The 7,173-nt window shown below is 36.7% G+C and overlaps 1 protein-coding gene across 2 annotated transcripts in view; it reads right to left on the bottom strand.

Annotated features, from left to right (window-relative positions):
- ANKRD31 (ankyrin repeat domain 31) overlaps nt 1-7,173 on the bottom strand; it is a 179,413-nt gene that overhangs the window by 111,308 nt on the left and 60,932 nt on the right. The window lies entirely within an intron of this gene.

Here is a 7,173-nt window from a genome sequence, read left to right as displayed (position 1 = left end):
GCCATCAGAGAAATGCAAATCAAAACCACAATGAGATACCATCTCACACCAGTTAGAATGGCAATCATTCAAAAATCAGGAAACAACAGGTGTTGGAGAGGATGTGGAGAAATAGGAACACTTTTACACTGTTGGTGGGATTGTAAACTAGTTCAACCATTATGGAAAACAGTATGGCAATTCCTCAAGGATCTAGAACTAGATGTACCATATGACCCAGCCATCCCACTACTGGGTATATACCCAAAGGATTATAAATTATGCTACTACAAAGACACATGCACACGTATGTCTATTGCAGCAGTATTCACAATAGCAAAGACTTGGAATCAACCCAAATGTCCATCAGTGACAGACTGGATTAAGAAAATGTGGCACATATACACCATGGAATACTATGCAGCCATAAAAAAGGATGAGTTTGCGTCCTTTGTAGGGACATGGATGCAGCTGGAAACCATCATTCTTAGCAAACTATCACAAGAAGAGAAAACCAAACACCGCATGTTCTCACTCATAGGTGGGAACTGATCAGTGAGCTCACTTGGACTCCAGAAGGGGAACATCACACAATGGGGCCTATCATGGGGAGGGGGGAGGGGGGAGGGATTGCACTGGGGAGTTATACCTGATATAAATGATGAATTGATGGGAGCTGACGAGTTGATGGGTGCAGCACACCAACATGGCACATGTATACATATGTAACAAACCTGCACGTTATGCACATGTACCCTAGAACTTAAAGTATAATTAAAAAAAAAAAAATAGAATAGGGGTAAAAAAAAAAAAAAAAAAAGAAAATGTGGCACATACACACCATGGAATACTATGCAGTCATAAAAAAAGGATGAGTTCATGTCCTTTGCAGGGACATGGATGAAGCTGGAAACCATCATTTTCAGCAAACTATCACAAGGACAGAAAACCAAACACCGCCATGTTCTCACTCATAGGTGGAAATTGAACAATGAGAACACTCGGACACAGAGTGGGGAACATCACACACCAGTGCCTGTCGGGGGATGGAGGGCTGGAAGGCTAGAGGAAGGATAGCATTAGGAAAAATACCTAATGTAAATGATTAGTTGATGGGTGCAGCAAAGCAACATGACACATGTATACCTATATAAAAACCTACACATTGTGCACATGTACCCTAGAACTTAAAGTATATATATAAAAAAAGAATAGACTCCTCAAACTCCTCAATCTGATAAAGAGCATCTACAAAAGCCTATAGATAAAATCTTGTTTAGCGGTGAAATATGCTGAAATATTGAAAGAAGAAAAACTAATACGGAGTGAAAAATACTAGAACAGTAGTGGCATCTTGAGAGTGAGGAATGACTGAAGAGAGGCATGAGGAAACTTTCTGGGATAGTGTATCTGTCAAAATTAACCAAATGGCACAATTAAGATTTGTAGTTCACTATATGAAAATGTTACCTGAGAAAACACACACACACACACCACTGAACTCTAATAATAATCATGCTGAGGTGTTTAGTGGTAAAACACACTGATGTCTATAATTTCTTTGAAATGCATCAAAATAAAGATGGATTGATGGATGGACAGAGAGATTTCAAGATGGATAGGTATCTGATAAAATAAATATGTAGAATCTAGATATTAGTTATATGGATAAACAGGTCACGTGAACCTTTTGAATATTTTAAAACTACCTATTTTTAAAATGTATATACAAAAACTATTTCCTCCAAATACTGTTTCTTATAGAAGGCATGAATTCATTGCTGTTTAGGTTCTGGAACCTGTGAACTTGTGAAAATTTGCTTACCAATATGTACATTGGTCAACCTGATTATCTATCACAGGTCCCAGTTAGATGGGATGAAAAATTAAGTAGCAGAAACTCAAAAGTCATTAACTTTGGAATGCAGATGATGATTTTCCTCCTATAAAACTTCCTTTCCTTGTCTACATTTTGCTCAAACTACAATAAAAATTAGTTTCCTAAAGAAGACGAAAATGGGCCAGGTGAGGTGGCTCACGCCTGTAATCCCAGCCCGTTGAGAGGCTGAGAAAGACAGATCACCTGAAGTCAGGAATTCAAGACCAGCCTGGCTAACATGGTGAAACCCCATCACTACTAAAAATAAAAAAATTGGCCGGGCGTGGTGGCAAGCGCCTGTAATCCCAGCTACTCGGGAGGCTGAGGCAGGAGAATCTCTTGAACCTGGGAGGGGAAGGTTGCAGTGAGTCGAGATAGCACGACTGCACTCCAGCCTGGGTAGCAAGAGTGAGATTCTATCTCAAAAAAAAAAAAAAAAAAAAAAAAAGGACTAAAATGTTTACTATAGAAATGAGAAAATAACCACAAGCAAATATTACTTTTCTCCTTGAGCCCAGAATGACTGAAAGATAAGGTAAATATAAAAGTAAACATATGGCTTCCAAGGAAAAGGGGGTATCCTATTTTAAAGTTACTGAAGAAAATTCCCAAAGAAAACAAGATACAAGCATGAGGGATCCAAAGTCAATGATGGAGCAGGGGGAGGAGGCGCTTAAAAATGAATCCACAATATCCCTGATGAACACAGGGGCAAAATCTTCAACAAAATACCAGCAAACTGAATTCAACAGTACATTAAAAAGATTATTCACTATGAGCAATTGGGATTCATCCCAGGGATACAAGAGTGATTTAATATGCACAAACCAATAAATGTGATATATCACATTAACAGAAAGAAAGACAAAAGCCATATGATCATTTCAAAAGATGCAGAAAAAGCATTTGACAGAATTCAACATCCCTTCATGATAAAAATTCTCAACAAATTAGGTACAGAAGGTACGTATATCAACACAATAAATCCCATATATGGGCTTTATTTTTACCCATAGCTAACTTCATGCGAAACAGGGAAACGTTGAAAGTTTTTCCTTTGGCCGGGCGCGGTGGCTCAAGCCTGTAATCCCAGCATTTTGGGAAGCCGAGACGGGCGGATCACGAGGTCAGGAGATCGAGACCATCCTGGCTAACACGGTGAAACCCCGTCTCTACTAAAAATACAAAAAACTAGCCGGGCGAGGTGGCGGCGCCTGTAGTCCCAGCTACTCTGGAGGCTGAGGCAGGAGAATGGTGTAAACCCGGGAGGCGGAGCTTGCAGTGAGCTGAGATCTGGCCACTGCACTCCAGCCGGGGCACAGAGCAAGACTCCGTCTCAAAAAAAAAAAAAAAAAAAAAAAAGTTTTTCCTTTAAGATCTGGAAAAAGACAAGAATGGCCAGTCACCACTTCTAGTTAGTATTGTACTGGAAATCCTAGTGAGAGAAATTAGGGAAAAGAAAAAAATAAAAAAATAAAGGTGTCCAAATGGGAAAGAAAGAAGTCAAATTGTCCCTGCTTGTAGATGATACGGTCTTATATATAGAAAGTCCTAAAAACTTCACTAAAAAATTGCAAGAACTAATAAAGTCAATAAACGTGCAGGATACAAAATCAACACACAGAAAGCAGTGTTTCTGTATGATAAACAGTGGACTATCCAAAAAAATAATGCAAGAAAACAATCCTATTTACAATAGCTACCAAAAAATAAAATACCTAGGAATAAATTTAACCAAGGAGGTGAAAGATCTCTACACTGAAAACTATAAAACATTGATGAAACAGATTGAAGAGGACACATATAAAGGTAAGTGTATCCCATGTTCATGGATTGGAATAATTAATTCTGTCACAATAATCTACAGATTCAATATGATCTATAGATTCAACGCAATTTCTGTCAAAATATCAATGACATTCGTCACAGGAATAAAAAATACCTAAACACAAAAGACCCCCAAACAGCCAAAGCAACCTTAAGCAAAAAATTTTTAAAAAACAAAGCTAGAGGCATCACATTACCTTACTTCAAAATACACTACAAAGCTCTATTAATGAAAAGAGCATCATATTGACATAAAAATAGACACACAGACCAATATAACAGAATACAAAGCCCAGACATAAATCCACACATCTACAGCCAACTGCTTTTCAACAAAGGTGCCAAAAATACACAACTGGGAAAAGATAGTCTCTTCAATAAATAGTGCTGGAAAAATTGGATATCCACATGCAGAAGAATAAAACTAGATCCTTATTTTCAACATACACAAAATTCAACTCAAAGTGGCCTAAAAACTTAAATGTAAATACTGAAACTATGAAACTGTTATAAGAAAACACAGGAAAAATGCTTCATGACACTGGGCAATAATTTTTTGGATAAGACCTTAAAAGCACAGGCAACAAAATAAAAAAAAAAAAATAGAAAAATGAGATTACATCAAACTAAAAACTTTCTGCACAGCAAAGAAAACAATCAACAGAGTAAAGAGGAAATCTACAGAATGGGAGAAAATATTTGCAAACCATGCATCTGACAAGGTGTTAGTATACAGAATATATAAGAAACTCAAACAACTCAATAGCCAAAAAAAAATAATAATAATTACATTTTAAAATGAGCAAAAGATCAACAGGTATATGAAAAAAGTGCTCAACATAATTGACTACCAGGGAAAAGCAAATCAAAACCACAATGAGATACCCCCTCATTCCAGTCAGAATAGCAATTATTAAAAAGACAAAAGATAAGTGTTGATGAGGATGTGGAGAAAAGAGAACCTTTACACTTTTGGTGGGAATGTAAATTAGTACAGCCATTATGATAAACAATATGGAGATTCCTCAAAAAATTAAAAATAGAACTACCATAACCAGCAATCCTCTTACTTGGTATATATCCAAAGGAAATGAAATCAATATGTCAAAGAGATACCTAAATTCCCATGCTCGCTGTAGCACTATTCACAATAGCCAAGATATGGACTCAACCTAAGTGTCCATCAACAGAAGAATGGATAAAGCAGATGTGGTATATGTATACAATGGAATACTATTCAGCCACAAAAAAGAATAAAATTCTTTCATTTGCAACAACATGGAAGAACCCGGGGGACATCATGTTAAGTGAAATAACCTAGACACAGGAAGACACATACTGCGTGTTCTTAGTCATATGCAGAATTAAAAAGCTGATCCTAGTTCTAGATCCTTGAGGAATCACCACCCTGTCTTCCACAATGGTTGAACTAGTTTACAGTCCCATGGCACATGTATAGATATGTAACAAACCTGCACGTTGTACACATGTATCCTAGAACTTAAAGTATAATAAAAAATAAATAAATTTTTTTTTAAAAAAAGTTGATCCTAACAAACAGTGAATAGAATAGTGGTTACTACAGAGTGAGGAGAGTAGTGGGAGGGGAAAAATTAGGAAGAGACGGTCAATGGGTACAAAGTTGCAATTAGAAATGAGGAAGAGGCAGGCGCAGTAGCTCACGCATGTAATCCCAGGACTTTGGGAGGCTGAGGCGGGTGGATCACAAGGTCAGGAGATCAAGACCATCCTGGCCAACATGGTGAAACCCCGTTTCTACTAAAAATACAAAAATTAGCTGAGCATGGTGGCAGGCACCTGAAATCCCAGCTACTCAGGCGGCTGAGGAAGAAGAATCGCTTGAATCCGGGATGCGGAGGTTGCAGTGAGCCAAGATCACGCCGCTGCACTCCAGCCTGGCAACAAAGTGAGATTCTGTTACACACACACACACACACACACAAAGAAATGAAGAATAAGTGATGGTATCCTATTGCACAGTTGGGTGACTAGAGTCAGCAAAGAGGTATTGCATATCTCGAAATAGTTAGAAAAGGAGATTTTTCAATGTTCCTACCATAAAGAAATGATACATGTTTAAGGTGTTGGATATGCTAATTACTCTGATTTGATCATTACACAATGTATACATGTATTTAAAAATCACATTGTTCCCCATAAATATGTATAATTATGTATATTTATAATATATACCATATATAATACATAGTTATTTGTTATATAATAATTATGTAACCATTAAAAGTAAAAAGTAAATAGTGTCCAAGTCCAGAAAAAACAATGAATGCTACCTGAAGTGAGACTTAAACAAGGATGACTCAGTAAGGAAGAATCATCAGTTTCAGGGTTGAAAGAAATTCCCAGTGTCAATAAAGCCAGAAGGAGCTTTATTCTGCAGAGAAAGCCACTGAAGATCACAAAAATTGCTATAGATTACAGAAAAAAATCAAGCGTAACAGAGAATTTTCCTTCCCCTAAGGATTATGCCTTCTGCATTGTAAAATCACCCCTCCAAAATAAAGATGGAACACATTCTACAACAGATCTTTTACTACCTCCCAAATCTGCAGGTTGGGAGATCCCCAAAAAAACTTATTTAAAAAAAGAAATTAACTATCATGGAGGAAATCTCTTTAAAACATGAATATAGTTATAAATTTCCTTTAAAGAGAACATAATATAATACATTTTAAAAAAAGATTTACAATTACAATAAAATTTGTTATATGCTGTAATGTAGCCATTGTTAACACTCACAGAAGAATAACGCACACTCCTTTCTACATTACATAGTCCTAGTTTTGTCTCTCGTATTTTATGTTATCTATTTCTTGCTTTGTTATTGACTTAAACTTCAGGCTATTATTAATACCCTGGTCTGGGCCAACCTTTCTTTTTCAGTTCTAATGTGTTACAGGTATAGGAATCAGAAAGAGTTCTGCATAAAACAAAGCTCAAGGCATTGATCTCAGAGGTTTTTGGCAAAAACTTAAAATGTGATCTATTTTGAGTACTCAGAGTTTTTTTTAGCCTACTTCATGACTGTCACCTTTGCCTTTGGAAAAAGAATTAGTATTCTTTCTGAGCTCCCTGCAATTTGTTTTTAATCAGAGACAAAATTTCATAAAATGTAAGTGAGGACTTATAAAATTCAAAATGTTACGTATAAAAGACCATTGGTCCATTATTACATTTTGTTCATTTCTCACAGGGCAGTGGGCCTCTTTTTTAATTGTACCACAAAATAAGTATACATAAATCTTTCTACTAGAGATTATTAATCTTTTTGTTTTTAATCACAGCATCTGATACATAGAAGGTATGTAAACAGTACGTAAAAGCTCACTACATCGAACTAACATGTTAGAGGTCATACAGCTCTTGCCAGTCCTTGACCTTTACTGAGACAGTGAGTGTGTGTGTGTGTGTGTGTGTGTGAGCGAGAGAGACAGAGAGAGAGAGAGGGG

Source organism: Piliocolobus tephrosceles, chromosome 4 (assembly GCF_002776525.5).
Source record: "Piliocolobus tephrosceles isolate RC106 chromosome 4, ASM277652v3, whole genome shotgun sequence".
Lineage (NCBI taxonomy): Eukaryota > Metazoa > Chordata > Mammalia > Primates > Cercopithecidae > Piliocolobus > Piliocolobus tephrosceles.
The sequence above is the reverse complement of the archived record's forward strand: the minus strand, read 5'-3'. Positions and strand labels throughout refer to the sequence as shown.